General features: G+C 33.3%; 1 long non-coding RNA gene across 4 annotated transcripts in view; it reads right to left on the reverse strand.

Moving 5' to 3' along the window:
- Nucleotides 1–3451: 3451 nt before the first annotated feature.
- Nucleotides 3452–27272, reverse strand: part of LOC143237895 (uncharacterized) — a 199689-nt gene continuing 175868 nt past the window's right edge. For 2 of the 4 annotated variants that reach the window (XR_013020322.1, XR_013020320.1), the window contains exons 3-4: nt 5485–5548; nt 3454–3789 (exon numbers count right to left, since the gene is read on the reverse strand). This is a non-coding gene — a long non-coding RNA (uncharacterized LOC143237895). Of the gene's footprint in view, nt 3790–5484; nt 5839–27272 lie in introns of all 4 variants that reach the window. The other 2 variants (XR_013020321.1, XR_013020319.1) reach the window with 2 other exon arrangements.

Consider the following 27272-nt stretch of genomic DNA (forward strand, 5'->3'; position numbering starts at 1 on the left):
AATATTGATCATCAAACTAAGAGTGTGGCTGAACGAGGCCCAAGGGTAAGCGTGCTAGACTGTGGATCCGAGGTCTCGTGGTTCGTGCCCCGTTACCACACACAAATGGGAACTGCAGTTGCGTGATAGTTAAAACCCTCTATTCGATTATAGCAGCCAACGAGTTGACGGTGGGTGGTTTTGACTAAATAGTTGCCTTCCCTCTAGTCTAGCAGCGTAAATGTTGGAACGGTTTGTAGTTTGGCGCGAAATTCAACAAAAGGCAGACAAATAAGCTAGTGATGTCTTAAGCAACTACTTGCAAAATATATAGCTAAAATAGTGGAATATGCAGTAAATGTAACATTATGTTTCTTATTTACTGAAAGCAAAGAGAGTGATTTTACAAATTCGGTAACAAAGACTACCACAAAATATTTTTATCAAACATTTTGGAGTTTAATATCGATTAGTAAAAAATAAACTTAATATGTGTGAAAGATCCGAATAATTATATCAGGTCATCTCTTAAGTAATGTCCAGTTTTAGTTTCTGAAAAATATAAAGGATTTAAAATGCTTTCAATGTTATTTAATCAATAATATATGTTCCATTATCATTAATTACTTCCTGTCAACAATTCACAAACTTCTGAATGCCACTTCTATAAAAGTCTTGGGGTTTGGAGGAAAATAGGTTAGAGCGGGTAGTTTTGACATCTTCATGTGTTTCAAGCTCTTTTACATCAAGATAGTTCTGCAAACTTCGGAATAGATGATAATCAGATGGGGAAGGTCTGGAGAATAAGGAGGATGTGGAAGTTTTACCCATTATAGCTGTTAAATTTTTGCAGATGTGATCCTGCATTATCCTGGTGTAACACAACACCTTTATGATTGATCAAAGCAGGCCTCTTTTCTTTCAGTGCAATATTCAAGCGCTCTAGCTATTGACAATAGAAGTCTGATGGATCGTTACATTGAGTGACAGCAACTCAAAGTGTATAACACCAACAATATCCCACTAAACTCTTAACAAGACTTTTCTAGGGTGGAGGTCCATTTTGGACTGTGCTTTAGCCAGTTTACCTGCACTGAACCATATACTAACATTTTTATAAAATATCCATTTTTAATCTTCAGTCACTAACCTGTCCATAAAAGGGTAGTTAAGTTCATGAGAGTGTAGAGAAGTGCAACTGTCCAATCGTGCTCTAAGATTGGCTTCTGTCAAATCATGGGGGACCCATTTTCCAAGTTTTGACACCTTTACAAGCTGTTACAGATGACAGTGAACTGTTGAATCGGTTGAATTAAGCTTCTGTACTAGTTTTTCAACTGTTACAGCACAATTTTCATCAAGTGCAGCTAGCAGTAAGTCATCATTAAACTCAATAGGATGACCTGAACGTGGCACATCACTTAAGCTGTAGTTACCTGATCTAAACTTCTGAAACCACCTTCAACATTTTCTTTCATTGAGATTTCATGTAGTTTCTGCTGCACTATTGCCTTTTTTAAACTCGTAAAGCACTATATGCTTAATGTGCTCCTCACACATCCATCTTCTTATGGGTGTATTTGAATATGATCTGAAAAAATGGAGTTTGGCTAGTTTCTTATATTTGTCTGAACATTTTTATACACGTCCTACTATATATTCTAGTCATTAAAGCATTCTACAAAGACAGAAATGATGATGCACTTTCTGTATTAAATTTTCGGACATTACTTATCCCGGCATGGCCACTTGGTTAAGGCGCTTGACTCGTAATCCGAAGGTCTCAGGTTTGAATTTCCGTCACACCAAACATGCTCGCCCTTTCAGTCGTGGGGGCGTTATAATGTGAATGTCAGTCAATCCCACTATTCGTTGATAAAAGAGTAGCCCAAGAGTTAGCAGTGGGTAGTGATGACTAGTTGCCTTCTCTCTGGTCTTACACTCCTAAATTAGGAACAGCTAGCGCAATAGCCCTCGTGTAGCTTTGCGCGAAATTTAAAACAAACCAAACCATTACTTTTGGGATGACCTGTTATATGTAGCTGTAACTTATTCAGATTTATCATGCTCTCTTGATAAATGTACAGATTTTTGTTTAAGTATTCTAACAGTCTTCATGGCGGATCCCGCAAAAAAGTTTGTTTTGTTTTGAAATTCCTGCAGAGCTACACAAGGGCTATCTGCGATAGCCATCCATAATTTAGTAGCATAAAATACTGGAGGGAAGACATCTAGTCATCACCAGTCACGCCAACTATTGGGCTGCTCTTTGACTCAAGAACAGTAAAATTGACCGCAAGTTATAACGCTCCCACAGCTAAAGGGGCAAGGAGTTTTGAACCTGCACCACTCAGACTGGGAGTCGAGCTATCTCACTACCTGCTCATGCCAGGTCATTCCGCAAGAAACATACTAATGCAGTTTAATTATGTTTCATTTATGGTCGTAACCAACATAACGTATTTTTCTAATTATTTGTTAAAGAAAATCACTTGTATTTAGCTGTAATTTAATTTTTATTTTACTGTATATTATTTCAGAGATATATATTTTTCCGTCCATGTTCATACATTTGTGTACTGTATCAAAACTAATAGCCATTAGGGAAATCTTTGCATGGTTATTAGTTCAGTTATATATGCACATATGTAGACACACATGTAGACATAACCTTTTCAAATAAAGGGTAAATTTTCGTAATGGACTCTGTAGTAAAAAATAACGGAAGAGCTAACAAGAAACTTAAGACTGAAGATGAACACTCGATAAGGTGACGTAAAACACGACCCGGATGTTAATCACGTGTACGTTTCTCAGGCCACGAATAGCAGAGGTTACTTTGTACTTAAATATTTAAAGAGCTATGGTATCCTTTTTTCTTTTATCGCAAATGGTATCACCACCTAGTTTTCCGTTATTAAGCCCACCCTAAGATTTACACGTGAACCATACAGTGGGCTTACTGCTCACGTAAATGTGTTGATACGATATGAGTAGAAATGGATTTATTAAGGTAGACTTAATTTTTACGTTCGCTTGCGTTTGTGGAATATCCAAGTGACAATAATCCATCAACATGATCATCGCGTGTATTTCCTTTATTGGAGTTTTTATCTACAGGATTAACATCAGGTAACTTCCTTTTTAGGAATTTTGAATCAGACAATCACCACCGGGTAACTTTCTTTTCCAGTGAATTTTAAACTATAAAACTAATTGTCACGCGAATACCTTTTAAGGAACTTTGAATTATAACAATAACCACCATGTGACTTTCCTTTCCATGACCCTTATGAAAAAAATTCTATATACCATTATTATTGTAAAATTTACTAAAATAAATTAGAACTTTTATTTTTTAACTTTTACACGGAAGTAACTACCGTTATATTTGATGCACTTTTACAATAAAATATTAGTACACTTACACAACAGAAATACTGAATCATTAATGTTATACTTTTGTCTCTTTACTACGAGGAAGCTACTGCAGTTATGTTGTATATTTACTGCATTTTTAGTTTAAAATGTTTTAACGCTTTATAGTTTTAAAGTGAAATAACTTCAACATCTGCACTATCAGGATAGTTATGTGGTAAGATTTAATTCTAGTATTAACAACGGACACTAACGACCATCACAATGAAACATTTATTACATTTTAATAACATAAAATAATACAACACTTGGTCTAATCTTCTGAACCATATTTGTTTATTCTTTTTAACATCTTCTCTTCGTTGTTCAGTTTCGACCATGTTGTCTGGCGGTTATCTTCTATTTCGCGTTTAAAGTTCGTGCGCACGTGGGCTGTAAAACGAAAATCCAAAAGGTTAATTATTTCTTGACAAAAAAAAGAGAAGAAATATTTTTAATAATACTGGTTGGTGTTTGAAAGACGAAAGCGAGAAAATGAAGTTTAGTTTTCTCACAATGTTTTAGTTATTACACTTTGTAAATCCAGTGTACACTAAGAAAGAAATAAGGTCTAATTAATTTTCATAACAGTCACTTTTATTATTACAAGTGTTCGAGAGAAACGTTCGATTTGAAACATCTGTGTATCATTATTATTATCAGAATGTGGATGTTACTTTAGTTTTAAGAATGGCCTAATGGTTAGAGTATTCGACTCCCAGTCTTCGGGTCACGAGTTGGAAGCTCTTCACCTGCATACACTCGTCGCCCTTTCAGCTGTGGGAGAATTATAATGTTACAGTTAACCTCACTTTTCGTTGATAAAAACGTAGCTCAAGAGTTGGCGATGGGTGGTGATGACTAGCTGCCTTCCTTCTAGTCTTAGACTGCTAAATTACGAACGGATAGCGCAGATAGCCCTAGAGTAGGTTAGCGCGAAATTCAGAAAAAAACAACAAATTAACTACAATAATATTGTTTGTTACTCAAATTGTCTTTACAAGAAATTGACGTGTAAATCTATGCAATTATTATCTGCACGCTTTCTACCGCAAGGAATTCAAATCCACGATTTTAGTGTTTAAGTTTGTAAACTTAAATCGCCGGTAGAATTTTACCTCAGAAGATCTCGTTACTGTGTTTGCTTTTCACAGTATGCTTAATAACTATTTAATGCACGATTGTTAATTAAACATGCAAAGTGTAAAATACCCGAATGTCATATACATGTTACAATGGTATATCCTTACTATGTGAGCCTTCTGTTGCCAGCAGTATGTTACAACAGCAAAGTTTTAGTGTGTAAACTTTGTGTTGCCTGTAGTATGTTTAATAGCATATATTTTTACTTTGTGTGTGTGCTCTTTCTAACCTATAGTGTGTTACAATAGTATATCCTTACTATGCGAACCTTTTGTAGCCTGCAATATGCTGTAAGAGAATATCCTTAATGTGTAAACCTTAGTGTAGCATGTTGGCGGCCCGGCATGGCCAAGTGAGTTAAGGCGTGCGACTCGTAATCTGAGGGTCGCGGGTTCGCATCCCCGTCGCGCCAAACATGCTCGCCCTTTCAGCCGTGGGGGCGTTATAATGTTACGGTCAATCCCACTATTCGTTGGTAAAAGAGTAGCCCAAGAGTTGGCGGTGGGTGGTGATGACTAGCTGCCTTCCCTCTAGTCTTACACTGCTAAATTAGGGACGGCTAGCACAGATAGCCCTCGAGTAGCTTTGTGCGAAATTCAAAACAAACAAACAAAACAAAGCATGTTGGTAAAATTAACATCTGCAATTTTAAAGTAAAAGTTTGCCGCAACAGAAAACAAAGATATAAAAAAATGTTTGTTATATTTTGAGATTTAAACACATATAGTAAATGAAATCAAAACTCAAACATCAAGGCAGTAAAATGTTGTTATTAAATGTTTCTATGTGACGATTAATTTTCAAAAATGTGACACACAAATATACAATTATATCTTCAATACTGATAAAGAATTCCTTTAGTTCTTGTTTTCTTTTGTCAAATTGATTACTTTACAGTTACGACAGAACTGGGGAACGAAATCTTCCAAAGAACACCGTCCTTACAGTTAAACACGGAGGTGGCTTGATCATGCTATGGGGTTCCTCCAGCTCTTCTGATGTAGGCAGCCTTCACCGCGTCAACGGAATCATGAAAAAATAAGAATACGTTATATTAGGCACTTATATAAAGAATGATGCTCGGAACTTGCGGCTTGGGAGTCGTTGGATCTTCCAGCATGACAATGACCCTAAGCACACATCGAAATATGTGCAATCCTGGTTACAGAGGAACCATATAAGCGTTCTGTAGTGGCCATCGCAGTCACCCGATCTCAACCCAATTGAAAACGTTTGGCATGAGTTGAAGACCAGGGTTCATCAGCGTCACCCGAAAAACTTGTATGAGTTGGGGGCCTTCTGTAAAGAAGAATGGAAGAAAATACCAGTCGAGTACTGTCAAACGATCATGGAGGGTTATGAGGAGAGATTGCGCCAAGTAATTCACCTGAAAGGTTACACAACTGACCATTAAAGTAAACGCACGAACACTTTCTGCCCCTCCTATGTTTGGTTATTTGTCTATAAACAGTTTATTTGTCGTTCAATTTACATAATAATTTATGTAGATGTGTGGTAGTGTAATATTTATAATGTACTCTACTTTCATTATCCTAATCATGATACTTCTTAAATTATGAGGAAAAAACTACTCACGACGCAGGGGTACAAACACTTTCTGTCGTAACTGTATATTAATAATGTTCAACAATAACAATAGTGACAATGGGTTTTTTATAAACACACTTCAATGGGACGCAGTTTCACTCTGTATTTTAATACTGTCCTGTCATTTCAAGCTCAGTATTTAGCTAAAATAATCTAAAAGCTCATAACTTTTCAAACAGAAGTCTTGTCTTCAGACCTCAGCAATGGGACAAGAAGCCTCCCACATCCCTGTTTTTTCTCAGGTTGGCTACTGACATCATTCTAAAACAAGTACATCTATAATATACTACAGAGTTATCAGACTTCGGTAGGCCAGATAACCTTAATAAAGTGAAAATTTCCCTTGACACTGAAAACAAGGTTAGAAACTATCTTTAAAAATATTTAGACAGTAGACACCAAGGGTACTACAACATAAAATAATGCAACTTTACTTCTAAAACCAGTGTTTTACTGTGCGTTTTGTCGTCAATTACCACTTGTGATAGAAGCACCAGTAGATATGTCGAAACCATAAACCATGGTTCAAAATTGTCAGCCTTTTGTTAGAGATTGTTGATTACCAATGATGAATGTGAGGAAACGGTTTTCGTTATGTACTTGTATATATGTGTTATTCACGTTTTCCAGTTTACATAGCTTGTAGGTATATTAAGTTCATGGCAATGTATGCAATATTTGGCTTACAATGTGCGCACACAATCGACAAACTAGCAAGGATCAGGTCCAACGTTATCCCTTGAGTTAAACTAACCTAACAATGGTTTATGTGTGTTTTCCTTATAGCAAAGTCACATAGGACTAGCTGCTGAGTCCACCGAGGGGAATCGAATCACTGATTTTAGCATTGTAAATCCGTAGACTTTAACAATAGTAAGGCTTGACTCTTATATAATAATAATGGGGCATATAACGTCGTTCTATGTCAAAAATATTCAAAATACACTTTACTGTCCATATTATTAGTGTGACAAATAACGGGAGTTTTAAACCTTAACAGTAATTAGCACGTAACATCCTTACGAATGAGGATTAAGCTTTAAGAATAACCACCATGTATTATCTTTCAAATGAGTTTTAAACTGCAAAAATAACACAACGTAATTTCTTTTCCACAGAGACTCAAACTATATGAATAATCACCACATAATTTCTTTTCCAATGAGGTTTAAACTTTGATAATAACCACCAGATATCTACTTCCAGTAAGGTTTAAAATTATATAAATACAAATCACAATCTTTGACAATGAACTTTAAGCTATACTATGAAATTAACTGTCACATGGCTTTCTTTTCCAGAAGACCTACATGGCCAGGTGGTGAGGGTGTTTGATTCACAATCGAAGAGTCGCGGGTTAGAAACCCTCTCCCACTAAACATGCTTGTCCTTCTAGCAGTGGAGAAACTTATGACATTCTACTGTTCGTTAGCACAAGAGTTGACAAGAGGTGGAGATGACCAGCTACCTTCCCTCTCGTCTTTCATTGCTAAATTATGGATGGCTAGCAGAGACAGCCCTCGTGTAGCTTTGCGCGAAATTTAAACTAACCACACCTTTCCACCAACTAATAAAGAGAATTATTTTAATAAAAATTGGCATAAACATGATTTATTGTGTGATATTGACAGATACCACGTACATGATGAACGATAGCCTTAAGTACCTCTCTCATATGAATATATATTTAAGAAACAGAAATCAAGCAAACCACCAAGCACTAGACGTTTAGAATTAGTATAATATACGTAGTTTATAAATATCTTTATAAATAGGTTTTTTAAAACAATAAATAAATAAATAAAGCAATTCAAGACAGTATATGGATATTCCCCTGAAAAGGGCTGGAGTACTGTGGGTTACAACATAGTGGTAGCTGAAGATGAAAAAGTTAGGGATGGAGGAAGAGGTCTTTTTACCTGACCCCCCTGGGTATCAAACTTTCCAATATACCCAAATACCCATGAAGAAGAAGCAAACTAATAAAGACAAAATCATTACCGAAGAAAAGCTGTAACTTACTTTGTTAGTACTTGTAAACAAATTAATTTTTTTCTGTTTAAAAACTTTATTTTAATAAGAAATAAACTGAACAATGCCTGTCCTTTTTAGCCTTAAAAAACAAACAACCAGCACAAAACACAAATCGTACAATTTTTAAAATAAAATTGAAATAAAGCGTTTCATTTACATGTATCATCATAAATATTTAACTTTATTAAGTATTTATTTTAGACCTCTAATGGTTCAACGCGTAAGTCCATAGAATTAGACGCTAAAAATGTTTCAATATTCATAGCTGGCACAGCATATATAGCTTATTGTGTAGCTTTGTACTGAGCAACAGATAGAAAATACAGATTTCTTTTAGCGGATTAAATTTTAAGCAGTTAACCGTTAAATAAAATACAATAGAATAGCAATACTCTTGTACAAAGTTCAGATGTCGTATTTCATCAGGATCTATAATTTACACCCTTCCTTGACTCATTTTAGCCTGTATGGTATATAAATCAGCCAAAAGAAGGCCGTTATAATGCCCATGTGAAACAAGAAATAACACTATGTGACACTTTGATATTATTATTTATAGTGTCTAGATAAGTGTTTTCAATTGCCTTGGTACTTGGTACAAATTGTGTACTTCATTATAGTATTGTTATTAGTTTCTAGATGAAGCACTTAACTGATGTTATTCTAGTAAAACCGTTGTATAAAGTGTTTGTTAAACAACACTCTTCATTGGGATAATATATAGCAAGAATGATTAATAAACATAAGTTACTTGTAAACAAAGAAGAACAAGTTGTTTTTATGATGATATGAAAGGAAACAATGACAGAGTTACAGGACCTTAAAATGAAGTGTTGCTTATTTCCTGTGTTTCATATCTTGGTGATAGGATGGTTATTAATTTATAACCTTTGACGTCTTGATAATAATAAAGTTAGCTAGCGAATTCCAATCTTTGATATTTTGATGATAAAAGGGTTACAAATATTTCGGTCTTTAGTACCTTGATGATAAGAGTGTTACTTATTTCCAGTCTTTGATATATTGATGGTAAGAGGGTTAATAAGTTCCGTTCAGAATTTATGCAAGAGTTCATTTGTATCTGTTTAGTACTTTTGTACGAAGTACAAAAAATCGAAGTGAATGCGGATATGAATAAAATTAAAATGTTATATTGTGAGTAAAAACCCCAAATTCCCTTCGAACTACATTAAAGAAAATTAGTTTATTTCGTTTTTTATACTTTTATACTAGATGGCTCCAGGATTGTAAGTGAAGGTAAAACTATATCTCCTTAGAAGTCATATTCTGTTATATTAAAGGAATAATTATTTAGAATACCTACAGGTGCCGCTGATTATCAGTCACATCTCAATTTATTTTGCTTAAACGTGTAACGTCTTTGATCCACTAAAAATGAACACGTGCGGGTCTTGAAATTATATATATTTATATGATGTTATAATACTGGATTTTTTTAAATAAAAAATACTTGTTTTGTTTTTATTAATCACATTACATAGAAATTCGATGTTTCATGCTAAACAATATAGTTTTAGTTGATAGAAGAAAATCGTGATATTTTCTGACCTTGGATTAAACTTTACTTAAATGTTTCTGTCTTATTATAGAATAATTTTCATTAAATATAATTTCTCAATGAAACTGTATAACATTGAAAAGATTTCGTGTTTCCAATTTTAAATAACCTTAACAACAATATATAAATCCTTATAAATTTTTGATTCGTAATCATTTATAGCAGTCACTTCTATAAATATCTGGTATAAATTGTACAAATATATATTCGCAAGAAAACTTTTAAATGCAAATGTTCACAATAATAAAAGAATATTCATATAATAAACTACAGAACTAAAATATAAGTATAAGGAAAAGTTATCTATAAATGAAAAGGCTATGAAGAGCTTACTATTGAGTTTTAAAAACAGCAACCAAACAGGACATGAACGGAAGCAGGCATGTCATTTGACCGACTTTGTCTATCGAAAGCTTCGTAATTTAACAAATGTTTAGCTTTCTTCATTATACCTTTCCTTTAGTTAACTTTAAAATACTACTTTTAACACTAATTCACGGTAGAGTAACATGTGGATTCCAGTAAAGTGGGGATTTTATTCTCCATATAAATCGAGATATCTTAATATATTATGTATTAGCCGGATCAAGTGGTACGTCCACTCCTAGCCCTATCTTGTTTGGTTCCATTTCTCAAGTTCAGTAGCCAGCTATACATAGGTTGTTTTTTCATTTGGTAATAATTTTTCTCTATAATTCTTTGTTTCCTTTTTATCATAAGATGGCTTACCTAGCTTACTAGGTTATAGAGTGTATTCTAAAGTTTTATAAATTTTGCATAAGATAATAATAAAACAGGTAGTCAGAGATCGTGAAGACTGATGACAAAAGTATAGTTACTGGCAAAACAAGATAGGTGATAGGCCTTTTGAAGAACGATAATAAGAAATCTCTGTTTTGGTTATTCGCCAGTTTTCGACTTTAGGACCCTATGGATAACTGAAAAGCGGCATGTATGCCGAAGAAAGATTGTTTGTTTGGAATTTCACCCAAAGCTACACGAAGGCTATCTGCGCTAGCCGTCTCTAATTTAGCAGAGTAAGAGTAGAGGGAAGGCAGCTAGTCATCACCACTCACCGCCAACTCTTGGGCTACTCTTTTACCATCGAATAGGGGAATTGAACGTAAGTTTATAACGCCCCCACGACTGAAAGGGCGAGCATGTTTGGTGTGCCGGGGATTCGAACCCGCGACACTCGGATTACAAGTTGAATGCCTTAACCACTTGGCCATGCCGGGCCCCGAAGAAAGAGCGAAGTGCTGAGAAGCTCTTCGTTTCTAGCTTCTGATAACCTGTAGAAAAGCAAATGCAGATTTATTTTGTATTGTTTTAATTCGGCACTCAGTGCCATCCCTAAGCAGATAGTGCTAGTACACACTCCAATATTAATTTCAGAATATTATTTTAGGGTAAGTTGTTGTTTTGAATTAAACACAAAGCTACACAATGGGCTATCCGTGCTCTGCCCACCACGGGTGTCGAAACCCGATTTTTAGCGTCATAAGTCTGCAGACATACCGCTGAGCCACTGGGGAGCTGACGGGTAAGACAGTATAAAGTTGGTATGCAAAAGTATAGTATGTTTATTGGATTTTTTTTATATTAATTAATTTCTCACAAGCAACATACTTACATAAAACGCACAGGTTAAGAAACACTGTGGCTTGAAATATTATACAAGTGTTGATAATTATCTAATTCGCATGTTGTTGGCATTGTAGTTTCAATAATATTTCGAGTTTAATGTTTACTGAGCAATATACGTAATTGAATATTTAATTTAAACATACATTAATAGTATTATTGTATTTTGAATTAATATTCAAGTGTTTTGTCTTTTACTATATTGGATTAAGAAACTGAACTACAATTCTAAATTTGAAAACTAAAACAATATTTATTAAGAGTTAGGCTACTTATTCTATAACTTAGATTATTTGAGTTGTTCTATTCTGTAGTATTATATTTGTTTAATTGAAAATAATGTCCTATAGACAAAGGATATTGTATTAATTACAAATTAACATCAAATGTATCAGATACATAGATAGTATATACCACTAAATAAAAAATGTTTTTCTTTTAGCAAAGCTAAAACGTACTGTATCTACCGAGGGGAATCGAACCGCTAATGTTAGCGTTGTAAATCCATATACTTACCACTGTACAAGCGAGAAACCCAAATAAAAAGAAAATGAACAATTAAATATTTAACAAAACACTGAAGAGAATTAGTCGTATTTTACTTAATATAAGCGTTTCTGTGTTGAGACATAATGTGCTTAATGTACATATATTAAAGAGCTTATTTCATATTACTCAAACTTTTAGTTTAAGCAACATTTTACAGATGTAAAAGTATCATTGTTTAATCTATTGTTTAACTTTTACTTTATTTAATGCTACTTCTGTTTTGGGGTTTTCGAAATATAATTACATCTTTCAAATTTTAGGCAAATAGTGAATGAATATAAAACACATTTCATTACTACAATTATATTATGTCTTAAAACTTAACTGATGCATCATAAAAAATTGTATTATGAAAAAATTATTATTTAAGGGTAGCTACGAGGCTATATGAACAATTTTGAGATTCTCATAAATTTTATTTTTGTACCTAGTATGAAAATAAAATATATTTATTCATCAGATATAATATTTCGTGGCAAAGGGTTAAAAAAATAGTTCTGGTGCAGACATTTTTGTATCCAATACACTAGGTTTCATATACTTTTGTACTCTGTGTTTTAGCACTGAATTAATTAAATAAAACTATTTTTGTTTTGCTAATATTTACTCAAAGGCTTATACTGTTTATTGCAAATGAAACAAAATATGTATTTTGGAACACGGGTTTCATGACAGGATTTTTTTTCTGCAAAATGCTTTGTAAATATTAATAAATTCATATCACCTATTATATTTCATTGTTTGTTTCTTTCATTTAGAGAAAAAGACATATTAGCTATTTGCTATATCTATCGAGGGAATCGAGCCAAGGATTTTGGCGTTGTAGTTCATAGATTTACCGCTGTACCACATTTCGTTTTTCAGTAAAAACAAATTTAGTTACATTAATTAACTTTTGCATAACTTATTAATGTAGAGTAATTTGTTGATTTATGAATTCCAAAATTAAGATTATATAACTTACCGTCCTTTATCTGTTTGGATGACAAACATGTTACTTCATCTGCGAGGTCAATTAAAAATGTTATTATACAAAACAAATTCTTTGTGTTAAATAGTCATATTATTTTATTTTCCCCATCACACCAAATATGCTCGCCATTTCAGCCGTGAGGGCGTTGTAATGTGTCGATCAATCGTTGGTCAAAGAGTATCCCAAGAGTTGGCGATGGGTGGTGATGACTAGATCTTTCCTTCTAGTCTTACCCCGCCAAATTAGGGACGGCTAGCGTAGATAGCCCTCGTGTAGCTATGCGCGAAAATCAAAACAAACAATTATTTTATTTTGCTGAGACAAAAGCTTAAATTTTCCTATTTTCAATCTTGTCACAAATTTAATAATTTGATTAGAAAGTTTAGATTCTGGTTTTGTCATATTTGCTTGTGTCTCGATGGTCGCGTTCTTTAAAGTTGTTCTCAAAAAACTGATGCTGTTTGTCAAAGTTGCTACTCCATAAATAAATACATATTAGTTTGCGTTATTTAGTCAAAATGGATTTCGTGGACCTTATAAGCACTGAATACTGATTATTTTCGGGTTTTTTTTTAATAATTACTGTCTTCCAAAGTGTATTTTAATTTTTAGTCCAAAGAAATTAACTGGATCTGATTGGCATTAAATATCGATTATTTTCGTTTTAGTTTTAAATAATTTTGTTTTCAAAGTATATTTAATTATATTTCTTTAATAAGAAGATAAAGATATTTCATTAAACTTATGTCCTATTTAATGCAGTTCTAATTTCTTTGTGCGTTATACAAGTAAACAAAACCTCAAATGAATCTTTCTCAATATAATTTCCTTTATTTTAATATAGATAATTACATCTAAGTGGGTATGTGAGTGTGTTTTTCTTATAGCAAAGCCACATCAGTCCAACATCCAAGTGGAATTGATTGTTCCTAATGTTTACTGATACACTGGGTGCCTATATTGCTGTCTTTAATATTGAGGTGATCGTACAGAAGTAAGACAGCTAGTCAACGCCACCAACTATCAACTCGAATGATAGGATGTCATTATTATTTCTACACGAGTTTTAGTGGTGGTGTTTTTTTTTTGTGTATGTGTGAAGTGATTAACAAAAGGAACCATGGACCTACAGTTTCACACGCTAATCACTGAGACGCAATGGGCCCCGATTATTCCTATATATCATCATATTTATCAACAGTATTCCAAAAATAGCTGTTTATAACATTTCTCAGGTTGGATTGGAATTCTTTCTTTTGATTTGATATGTAGATTTTAGATACGTGGAAATAATCATTTTAGTTTTTACACCCACGGTTTGCATTAGTATATAACATCTGTTTTTTCAATCCAAGCGAATAATATTTCATGTAATTTCTAAGAAAATGTTTTCCATTGATCCTTTGTTTATTTCTTGATATGAACAAAGTTTAGCTATGTTATTAACATAACTAGAAATTAGATTTCTCAGGAGAAGAGGTCACTTAAGTCGGTCGTTCTGTCAGATCAATCACGTAGTGGACAGTTCTTTTACCGACAATTTTACCCTTTCGGTGTATTAAAAGCACTTAAAGCCAGTGGTTAGAGCTCCGATTTTCTGTGACACAAGCAGATGGGAATGTTTTCATACATCCTTTGAACGAAACGCTAAACCATCAAAAGTTATTCTTTAGCTATTAGCTGGCACCCATCTTACAGTTGGTAAAATGAAAAAAATCTTGGGTTAAGGACACAGCAAGTAGACTCGGACAAGTTTTGAACTCGCAGCTTTTCAATAATTAATCAAAAACATAAACCTCTAGTCTCTGCTACCCCATTTATACACACAATACACCACTAACATAAATTACTATTGGAGTCGAACAGTAGGAAAAAATAATGTTGCAGCACATATGCAAAATAATTACATATCCAAGCTTACAAAGATTTATCTTTCTTATAAGTATAAAACAGATCTCTCAGCCTGTTTGATATCTTGACGTCAGAGGACCCCTTGCTCCTCCTCCTCGTCATAAAAGGAGGAAATTGAGTGGACATACTCTCAATTTTGGCAGCCGTTTCAAAGTTTATGAAACAAAACTGCTGATAGCTTAGATAATTGAGTTTATACTATAGTGGCACTGTTAATAACACTATGTAATAAAATATTTACTCTTACTTGTTCCTGGGCAGAAAGTGTTATTTCCCGATTGCTTATGCCTAAAGTAAATGGAAAAAACCTATTTTTCTCTTCAAACTTTACTCTTGTGACCTGGGAGCGTATAACGAAAACATGATGGGAGACTATATTTGGGGCTGATACGTAAAAGTGATTTACATTACAGTCGCAAATCTCGAAAAACTACTCACTTCTAAACATTTTTGTTCATTTTTCTATAACTTTAGTATAAATAACTGTAAATCTTGATTCACATGTTGTTTTATTCAGACCTTATGTGAATGAAAATGTACAAATTTACCCCTTTTTACATAGAAAATATGTTAATTTTTAAATTTCATTATCCGGGTCACAAAAGCAAAGTTTGAAGGGAATAATGGCCATTTTCTGTATTTTTATAACATAAGCGATTAAAAAATAACACATATTATCCAGGAACAAAATTTGTGTTACGTAGTGTAATTTAATCATGTTATTCTTTGCAGCCCCATTACACGGAGTTTCCTGTAAAAACAAGATATTAGTAAGTGTTTTCTAATTAAACCTTGATGGATATAATACTTTTTAAATAAATATAGAAACAGTTGAAACCAACTTATAAACGATGTTCATGCCATAAAAATAGTTGTTGTAACAAATACCTTATGTAAAAAGTGTTCCGACTGCTGCTGTGTTTCTTGTGTTTCAGCTGGTCTGATGAGTTCTGTACTGAGCTAAACGCGTCGTCGACAATGGATACGACAAACATTCTATGATTTAAACACTAGTACGATCCAGTGATTTTTTTTAATCCATAAGGAACTACATAAAGAATATAGTGTTAAAATACATCTAACCCAGTACTAATGTTTAATGGCAAATATAATTAATTACGATTATGTTCCACCGGCATAGGAAAGGCGTTTACACATAACAATTGTACGTTGAAGATAATATGGAAGTTTTGACAAAGTTAATAATTTTATAGATATTGTAAAATATTTTTACATAAATGGAATTAAAAATAACGTTTAATTTGTAAAGAAAGTATTGGAAATAATTATGGAAGTGTACAGGCGACACATGCTCGAGTTACAAACAAAGAACTTTTACAACTAAGTGGCACAATGCATTATTAATGAAAATGCTAATGACAGCAAACGCATCATCGTAAAATATACTAGTATTCTTAGACACAGCAGTATCGGAACTATACACAAGTCAAACCAAGACCGAGTATTCCACCAGTCTCTTTTTACTTCCAGGTATTCTTTCTCCATATAGGTTACATACTTCGAATTGTTTCTTTCCTTGCCCATCATTTTTTTTTTCTGATAGAATGACAAAGTTGACAAGAATGTGCATGCACGTGCCAACACTAAGGGTGCAATTAGTTTGTTTAAACCTCCAACACAGCTGACTGAGTTGCAATCAACACTTAAATACCGTTCTTCTTTCTGTCATTGGATGAACAATTTTAATTGTGTTTCACACGTAGAGATAACCTTCGTCCAGCCATTCTCATCCTATTGTATGAAATGTAATTTCAGTTCTGGTCTTTTCGTTTGTAGTATTTTTTTTCCCCAGTTTTTAAATATCTGCACATCCACTAAGGTCAGTTGATACGAATGTGAATATTGCTGTTCGCATCATTTACAAGTTCTCTACTGGATTGTCGTGTTTGGCGTGAAGCACATACCCTAGGTTACTTTACGAAATTGTTGAAGCGTTTTGGATCTATACCTTAACTGTTCGTAGCACTAGTTTCACGTGTGTTCTTCAACATTTTCGCATACATTTCTTTTGATACGCTAAATTTCTCCTTATTCTGTGACATGGAGTCAGACTTCACCAACAAAAACTTTTATTTATACAAGACATTTCTGTTTTGGAAACCATACACTGCTATTACTATAATTATACGACCTTCAACTGTTTTATAGATAATAGCGTGGCATTGTTTGATTGGATGGATGACAGCCAATAACAAATTATACTATTAGCATGTGCTTGTCCTCTTGTGCAGTTCGTTTTCTCATACACCAAAGAGAAAAACAATCCCATAACGTTTCCATTTATACCCTTTTGTTTACTGTTTTCAAAGTTATCCCGCTACTGTATAAGTACGTTAAATGAATTTAACGTGTTAGTAACTGTTCGTAAATTATCGCTGTATTTTCTACGGCCCTAATTTATTATTTAGTTGGAATGGCGTATGTCTTTCGTCATAGTTTTTTCGTTGTTGTTGTTTTTTAAACCAAGATAAACTATATTATTTATAATATAGAAAATATTATATTATGTAAAATTTTCTTCTGAATCAGTGCATGGTTAAATAAACAACTAAGTACTTTCATGAAGGAACTGAATATTGAAACTTAGAAGAATATTCAAAATATACAGCCATTGATACGTAAACAACGTATTTAACTCGATATACTTAACACTTGTAGTTTCTAACTGACCTCCAATGACATAGAGGTGAGTTTTAAGGCTTATAACGCTAAAAACCGTGTTTTGATACCCGTGATTGGCACAGATATCCTATTGTGTAGCTTTGGGCTTAACTGCAAACAAATAAGTTTTTTTTAATTAATTATGTTATATACAAATTAAGTATCTCTTTAAGTTAAGTTATTTTCGCGTTGCCACATGTAAGCAACATGAATTGATTTTGAAAACTAAATGTTATCCTGTCTTTCCGAACCAAATTATCATTTTGCTACACGCAAAGTATGGATAAAGAACCTTTCTTAATATTAATAATTACGGTTATTGTTGCTTAAGGTAATTACGACCACTAGAACTTGTTATTCGGCTTGTAACAGTGAATAATATCGGCCGTTGACCAGCTGCCACCTGGTGGCGCCTGTAGAATCACGCACTGCTAACAAGTTTTCACGTACATGCTATAAACACTTGTAAAAAGGATTAGGCTTAAGGGCAGATCAGCAGGACGCACGGTCTTGTATAGAAACAGGAATGTTTACCACTGGTTGTCTTTGTAATTTTAACACGGTGAATAATGTGTGACAGTAAATGTTTTAAGCCGGACTTTCAAAGTTTCAAAACAGAGTTGTTGTTTTTCAAATGTTATCACATTTAACGAATAAGTATTCACTGTTAACTTTAGAATGTGAATTTTATATTCTGGGTTATTAATGTGTTGTTCTTTGTTTTGTTTTGTTTTAGCCTTAAGTAAATTCTAGATCGAAAATAGAATAATTCATGAAATAAAATTTATAAACTTTGTTCAGTATTTCGGTTCCTTTAGAACGAGAAATAACTTCAAGTTCACCACATGACTGCTCAGCTTAGTGAAGATATTTGAATTAATGCCACCGGATTAAGGGCAAATCCGAGACAATTATTACAGCTGATAATACTGAAACTGTCCAGCTTAGTAAAGCCTGAGCACCCCTCCCGTAAATTCTGGCCATAAAAGACAGCCTACTGCATCATATGGAAGAACGAATCTTACAAACGACGCTGTAAAACAGTTGTAAAATTCCAAGAAGGACCAATGGGAGTCATTTATCATGCTCGAGCTATGTCAGGGAGACGAAGCTGCGCCCCATATAGGACTGCCACAGAGACATTAGCGCCAGCAGGGAAACACGGGAGTGTTACTGGCCTGGCAGGTTATTTGGACAACTTCAACCAAATCTACCTAGGCCGCTTACTGAAGGGAGGTTGGATAGGGGAAGGGGAGAGAACGCTGCGAAAAAAGTCATCTCAGCGTGGTCTTCACACCTGCGTGAATTACAGCCCATCTGCCACTGCTATCAACCCTCATTTCATACATCCAGTTTCTGTCTTCTCACACTTCCCTACTTTTTGCATGTCTTTCTTACAGTATTTAAGTCCAAATAGTCACAACTATTGTAAGTGTTCATTTGGAAGGAAGACTAGTTATGTCTTAGAATGTCCTTCAATAGTTTCCTTGAAATTTCTTTTCCAGAACACAGCAGGATATAAGACTAAAAGGATAATATTTTCTTCGTTTGTTTTTCAATTTTTTTCAAACAGTTGACTAGTGAAACAAGGCTCACTGAATTATGATAGCATTTCATACCTGAACTTTTATAATGATATTAAAAAATAAATGCACGTGTGTTAGAGCAGTGTTTCACAAAGCTTTCTCTGAGAACCCGCCAAATAAATAAGTCGAAGACAAAGACGCTGAATTAATTTTGATTCTAAATCAACAATAAGTTGATAAAAATTATGTTTAATTAATTAAACGATACAGTTTGTTGAAAGAACATAATATATTTTTAGTACGGCACTGTTTTTAATCAGAATACTAAAGAAGTAGGGGAGGCATTTTAAAATCACATTTTAAGACAGGGGGCCTTAGACTAAAAGAAGGTGGGAACTACTGTGTTGGAGCTCACGATTACTGTGCTAAGTGTTTTAGTGCAATTTCTCTGATGAAATAATGTTTCGTAGCATTGCACGAATAAATCTCCATGATTTCTTTCTGGAAGAAATCCTTTTAAGTTTTATTCATTTACATCAACACAAAACAGTTATAAACTAATACTGTATAAACTAAAGGATTTTGGTCTTTTAGATTAAGACCAAACAGCAGCACAGCATGTATTCTACAGTCCTTAATAACATTAAACGAAAAGTGGAAAAACAACATATTCCTCAAATGTAGAGCAGATAAACCAGGATGAGCCAAATTTTAAACTCTCAGAATAAGCTAAATTTTAAACTCTTCGTGAACATAATTTCCACTTCTTAAAATGTCAACAAATCATCGCTAAGACGGCTTAAAGAAAAACAAAATATTACATGATCATATATAAACTAAGTTTACGTAAAAGAAACAATCAAAGTGAATAAATTCTACTAATAATTCGAAAATTATCAATCTATACGTGAAGGAGTTGATGGTGTGTCACGCGGGTTAATACTAATAAACTAGAAATCGCTCAAGAATGATGAGGTAGACTTAAGTCCAACTGGGTGAGTAGCTCGTGCCTATAAAAATTCCCCACGGACTTTTCAAAATTTTCAATTGAATCAGACGTTAAATTAGGTTTGCCTGTAACAGCTCTTAATGTGTTGAAGGTGAGAATATGACGAAACTCATAAGAGTATGAAAACCTTTTAAAAAATAATTTCTATATTTGAAAGTTATCGTGGTACAGAATTTTCTCGTTTTCTTTGTTAAACAATTTTAGAAAAAATAAATTTATTTTCGTGAACTACGTACGGTGATTAAAATAAACAATTAACCAGCTCAAAAATGGCATGTTCAGGTGTTGTTACTTTTACCTGCTTAGTCTAAGGTTGGTGCTGAGAACGTACTTCCAAACACCCAATCTTCGTATGAATTAATTTAAACTTAGATTATAACGTTCGACATTTTGTGGTTGATTTCACATGTGACTTTACTTTTGACATTTGTGACAAAACTAACAAAAACACCATTTCGAAGATTACTTTATAGTCTGAGACTTCAAACTAAGGTTAAAGACATTTTTTACTAAGCTGGACCATTTCCATGAAGAGAAACATCCACTCTGATTAAAGTAAACAGATACTTAGTTGATATCATTACAATCAGGTGGGAAATATTTATTACATTCTTTTGTGTAGTTTTGTTTCGAACTTTATACATTCCAATTAAGCGTTGCCTTTGTGTGTGTGTACTCGTACGTATGGGCTATGATGAACACATTATATGATTTCTTCAGTAAGCACGTGTTGTTTATTGTTTTAAGGTCATAGGTGATAGGTTGAAGACTAGCGCTCCCTAGCGGTAGTTTATATGTTGAAGAACATTATAGCAAAGGAGGAAGTTTCGTTTAGGTAAAATATCTCGACGAATACCCTAAATTATCATGTTATCATCTGACGACAAGTAAATGTTTTCTACGGTACAGTAGAGAATGATCCGATTTTTATCAAAGTGGATGATAGTCCCAGGAAAAATATCGAAAAAACAGCAACTGTAGATAGTATCGAGATTGGGGTAGTTATCTTTCTGTATAAAACTGATATAAAAAGTTTTAAAGTAAACTAAAGAACATAAATATTAACTTGTTAGTCAGTTTTGTCACTGGCTAAGTTTTGTTTTTAAGAGACCCAAGCTTTCAATAGCTTGAATCTGTTTCTAACATAAATAACCCATGAGATATTGATCTTTCAATCAATAGAAGAAACATGAAATACTGATCTGATCATACAACTTAAATTTCTTTCTTAATGACTTGACTTTAATAATTTATAGGGGAAAAAAGTTTCGTTCGCTTCATAACCGATTATGGTATTTATATAAAGAAGATAGTAAGATTCACTCGGCATCTTTAAAATGGGAGTTATGTGGAGTGTTATGCCTTAGTTCAACTAATCTGGTTAATTGGTAGTACAAACAAGCACAAGGTTAAGCTGATATGTTTAGGATATTCTATTAACCGCACAAAAGCATTAAGCTGTTTAATAGCATTTTTCTTCTTTTTCTGTTGCTACGAATTAACTTTGAGAGACTCACGTTTGTATTAGTGCTAGCGGTAAAGAAAGAGAAAAGAAATTTTGTTAACGAATATTTTTGGCTTTTGCTCCCTGAAGGTGTGGCAGAAATTCCATCTTCACTCTGGTTTATTTATTCCTGTTGTTCATTTCCGAACTTTTGGAAACAAAAACAGCAAAAAAAGTTACTGATAGTTTTATAAGCAATGTAATCTTTAACGTACATAGTGTTTTGTTTTGTTTTTACCTTTGAGTCCAAACATTCTGTGTATGAATTTGTCAAATAATATAATATAATTAAAAATCTTTCTTATTTAAAACCAGTCAAGCAGAATGAAACATATTGATGATATAATTCCCACAAAAAATGACTGAAAATTTGTTTGCTAGTTGTAAGGGAAAAGCTGCATAATAGGCCGTTTGAATTGTACCCACCGCAGGAATCGAACCTTTAATATAGGGCAATAAATGAGTGAATAACAACATACTAAGGTATGTTGTTAAATGGCTGAAACATATAATATAGTAAGCATAGTAATGAAATAAAAAGGTGAAGCACAGAGGGCGCCACTATTGTAAGTTGACTCCCTGCTGTTGTTTTTCCATATTTTCTCTATGTATGTAAAGGGAAATTGAGACATTTGAAGAAAAGGAAAAATAAATTATATATCTTGAAGTTACTTGTCAGTATAATAAAGTTTTGTATCTTGAAAAAGAGGAAAACCACCAAACGACTGAAAACACAAAATAAAAACATTTATGTGAAACAAAAATAAAAGTTAAAATAAGCTGAATTATTTTATGATAAACGATAAGATAAGAGCATAATACAACTAAAACAAAATTAAGTGCGTTGGTAAGTAACCATGGAGATCTTTAAATAGGAAGACTGAATAAAGTCTAAAAGTCCTTAATGGAAGGATATATAAGCTCACGAGCACTTTCAGAGTTTAAGAGTATCTACAGGTTGATTAACGTGTTACAATATCTATATCCAACTGTATTTATCTTCTGGGAAGGTTGATTATCATATTATAATATCTATATCAAACTGTATTTATCTTATGGAAAAGTTAATTATCATATTATAATATCTATATCAAACTGTATTTATCTTCTGGGAAGGTTAATTATCATATTATAATATCTATATCAAACTGTATTTATCTTATGGAAAAGTTAATTATCATATTATAATATCTATATCAAACTGTATTTATCTTCTGGGAAGGTTAATTATCGTGTTACAATATCTATATCCAACCCTATTTATGTTATGGAAAGGTTGATTGACGTGTTACAATATCTGTATCAAACTGTATTGCGCTTTTGTGAAGGTTAACTGGTATGTTTTTGATATTTAAATTTAAGCTTTCTTGATACTGTAAGCAAAGGTTTATTGATACCTTGATTATAGCCAGTGATTTGACCACCCCTTTTGGACGAACAATTGTCTCTCAAGGTAGACATAAACTTTAGCAGATGAACAACAAACTAATAAAGACAGGAAATGCCTGACTACAACATTGTTGTTCTTCACCATTTAATACAGTATTCAATTCGTTCTGCTGTTCCTTCCATAGGTGCTTCATTGTTCGTGATATCAAACATTAACCCTGCCATGAATTAGTGTAATAGTAATTCAAAAATTGAGCTGAGAATGTACTTTTTAATATATTTTATTAAATATTTTCAGAAATTACCCAAAATGCGTCTCAAAGCATTTAAAGTTTCAACATTTTCCTGAGGAGGGCACCCAGAGATTTCTATACACGGTTAGTGTCTGCAGCACTTCATTTCCTTAAAACAGTGGTCAGTCAGTTTGAAAATACTGGCTAATACGTTAAAGTATTCAATCTTTTTGGGTTTACGACTGATAATACTGTTACCAGCAAAGATTTACAACTTAAACAATGCATTATAGTCATTATTAGTAACATAGTTTGAATATTATATTAAGTTAACTATGCTCATTTCTGATCTATATAGGTAGCTTGGTTTGATATTGGTGTTTCATGTGAAGGTTAACTATGTATTACACTAACTAGATTAACTACATGTATATTCCATCTTACAGTAACTGTATTTACCTTTTATGTAAAGGTTAAATGACACGTTACATTACCAATATTTCACCATCTTTATGCTTTTAGTAAGGGTTAAATGATATGCTAAAGTACTTATATTTACCTGTAGTTATGTTACAAGTGAAGTTATATGATATGCTACTTTACCTATTTTGAATCGTCTTTGTGTTTTAGGTAAAGGTTAAGTGATATGTTACAATATCTTTAACTGTCTATGTTTTATAAGAAGGTTGATTAATTTGATACAGTACATAACTTTAAACATGCCCATATTAAATTTTGTCTTTATGTTTTATGTGATGGTTAACTGATGTAGTACAGTGTCTTTATTTAACTTTCTAAAGGGCTAAATAAGGCCACGATCTGTGCTTTCTTCTGAAGCATAATATTACTGATTTTAGGGCTGCGGACTTGATACACATTTAAGTAATCATCTCACTGCTTCAATTCTACAAGGCTTAACTGTTGATGTAATTAACACGGAAATTTAACGTTATTAGAAGTGAAAGGATCAAGCGTTGATGTGATTGGTGTGCATACCAAATGTTACAAGACCTACAAGACTTAACCGTTGATATAATTTAGAGTGAAAATTAAACGTTATTAGACTAAGAATATGATATAGATTTACAACACTTTAAACTCTTAATATGGATTAAGTTACATTACATAAGAATACCAAAACACGAACTTGTAAAAAGAAGCAAAGTTTCGATGAATGGAGTTCAAAAACCGGAATATTCATTGTAACTGGCAGATGTGTTTTAACAGTAGGACTCACTATAATGTCGTTGTAACAGTTCACTTTGGAAGATAATTCATATACATTTAGCCTCAGTATACCAGGCTAAATATCTTTACACATACACGTATACCTAACTAAACACACTCAGACGCTCATACATTAATATTATATTTACTATATCAGCAGATGAGCTGTTATAACAGTTTTAGACGCTTTTAGTAAATCATAGAAACAGTATCCATACAAACGTCAAATATATTAAACGCATTAGAAAGTAGAATATATAATTGTTTATAATGCTTCAGGAAACATTGGATGCAGTGCTCTTTCAAACCTTAATTATATTACTCACGTTAGAAGGGTGTTACTATACCTCTTTATAAAGTTTTATAAATTCTAGCAAACGTAGTCTTAAGAGCTTAAGTGATCTTAAGTACATCAAAAGAAAGTTGTTATTTCCCTTTCCGATGTATTAATACATTTTACAAACAATACACGTACAAACCTTAGCTGTATACTGCCCAGCATGGTCAGGTGGTGAGGGCACTCGAATCGTAATCTAAGGGTCGCGGGATCGAATCCCAGTCGCACCAAACATACTTGCCCTTTCAGCCGTGGAGGCATTATAATGTTACGATCAATTCTACTATTCGTTCATAAAAGAATAGCTCAAAATTGGCGTAGGTGGTGATAACTAGCTGCCTGCCCTTTAGTCTTACACTGCTAAACTACGGACGGCTAGCGCAGATAACCTTAGTGTAGCTTTGCGCGAAATTCAAACAAACAAACCTTAACTATACTACGGATACCAGAATAAAGTTGGTATAGATGGCTCTGACGATTTAATGAAGCCAGAAAACAATACCCTTGCAAATCTTAACTACATTACGCATGTCAGAGTAAATTTGTTATAACTGCTCGTGATGCTTTGTGTCCATTCATCCTTTAGCTTTCTCTTAAGGAAGATGTTATAACTACTTCTAATGCTATAACCCATCTTAGAAGCACTACCACATCAAACCTCAAGTACACCAGAGAGAAGTTGGTATAACTCTTTCTGACGTTTCGGTAAATGCTCCAAAGGTTACTATTTCAAACCTTAACACTACAACGAAATTGACACCTCTAAAAGCGTTGTTGTTGATGATGTTTTTTTCTGGAATTACACCCTTTTTCTTTGAAGAAAACTGAACAAGAGTATTAGATAAAGTAAGGCTGTATTTCTGATATGAATAATTAAACACTTTTGCACGTGTTAGGAAGACTGATAAAAAACACAATACAAAAAGTTCACATAATGTATTACAATAAAAGTTTGAGTGATTACGAATACTAAAAATCTAAAACAAATGTTACGAAGTTTGAAAGTAAAAAATGCAAAACAAAAGGGAATGTCTATGATAACGATACTTACATTGTGGTTTGAAACCTGAATTTATTGTCTCTCCTTCAAAAAAAAATTATTTTAGATTCTGAGGACTAACAAAGACTTAAGTTAAATTACAACTAAAACAAGTATTATAATAAATGTATATTATTATTTCCACAAGTTCTGGAGAGTAGAAGCCTTAAGACGAAATAACCTACCTATGAAAGAAACGTGTATTTGTATTTTTATAGTAAAGCCACATCGGGCTACCTGCTGTGTTAACCGAGGAAAATCAAACCTCTGATTTTAGCAGTGTAAACCCCTAGACTTGTCACTTAAAAAAAGTTGCTTCTTTACAATCGATAAGCTAGGCATTTTCTACAACACAAAGTCTGGAAACGAATATACTATAATGAACCTGAAGTCATATATAAACAGTTTGGTTTCGTTTTGAATTTCGCGCGAAGTTACACAAGAGCTATCTGCGCTAGCCGTCCCTAAGTTAGCAGTGTAAGACTAGAGGAAAAGCAGTTAGTTTTCACCACCCACCGCCAACTCTTGGGCTATTCTTTTACCATCAAATAGTGGGATTAACCGTCACATTATAGCGCCCCCTCGGCTAAAAGGGCGAGCATGTTTAGTGCGACGAAGATTCGAACCCGCGACCCTCAGATTACGAGTCGGGTGCCTTAAGCACCTGGCCATGCCAAGCTCCCATATAAACACAAGACGTTTTTCAATAATATAAATTATTGCAGAGGTTTCAAATTAAAAACTGTTCATGAAATATAACTTGCAACATATTCACGGTTTTTGCTCACAAGAAAAAACAATCGTAATCAATGGTAATAATTTTTTAGCTCACACTTAAATATTTTTACTTCACCGATAAATGGAAACAAAGAGCAATTTCTAAATGTATGTTTGAAGAAACTGGTTCTTCTGATTTGGTCATCTGCATCTTCTCTTAGAAGCAGTGACTAGAACTCAGACGTTATCAGGTAATTTTCAGATATTTTACCTGATTATATTAAACCTATTTTATGTATTTTTTCTGGTATTGCTAAACTTCTTTTTAATAGTACTTTTTTCAAAAATAATAATTGTGGACGTATCGTTTTTTAGACTTCTTGAAACCCGACCACGTGGTACCGGTTATAGTGCAAACTTTGTTGAAAAGAATACTCCACAACCAACAGATAATGTATAATTCAGAACTTAAAAATCACGTACCGGTTTTCTTCCTTGGATTTAAAAGTTCATATTATTAACGAAAGTTAGCAACTACATAATAACTTCTTTAAAAAATCACTAGTCTTGTTCAAGTTTTTTTCTTAAATCTCCATAACAATGGATCAGGTTCTTTGTTAAAATCACAAAACTTTTAAATTTCTCCTACTCATTCAGAAACAATAAGTGAGGCCCGGCATGACCAGGTGGTTAAAGCACTCGACTTGCAATCCGAGAGTCGCGAATTCGAATTCCCGTCACACCAAACATGCTCGCCTTTTCAGCCGTTGGG

The sequence above is a fragment of the Tachypleus tridentatus genome, chromosome 13, assembly GCF_004210375.1.
Source record: "Tachypleus tridentatus isolate NWPU-2018 chromosome 13, ASM421037v1, whole genome shotgun sequence".
Lineage (NCBI taxonomy): Eukaryota > Metazoa > Arthropoda > Merostomata > Xiphosura > Limulidae > Tachypleus > Tachypleus tridentatus.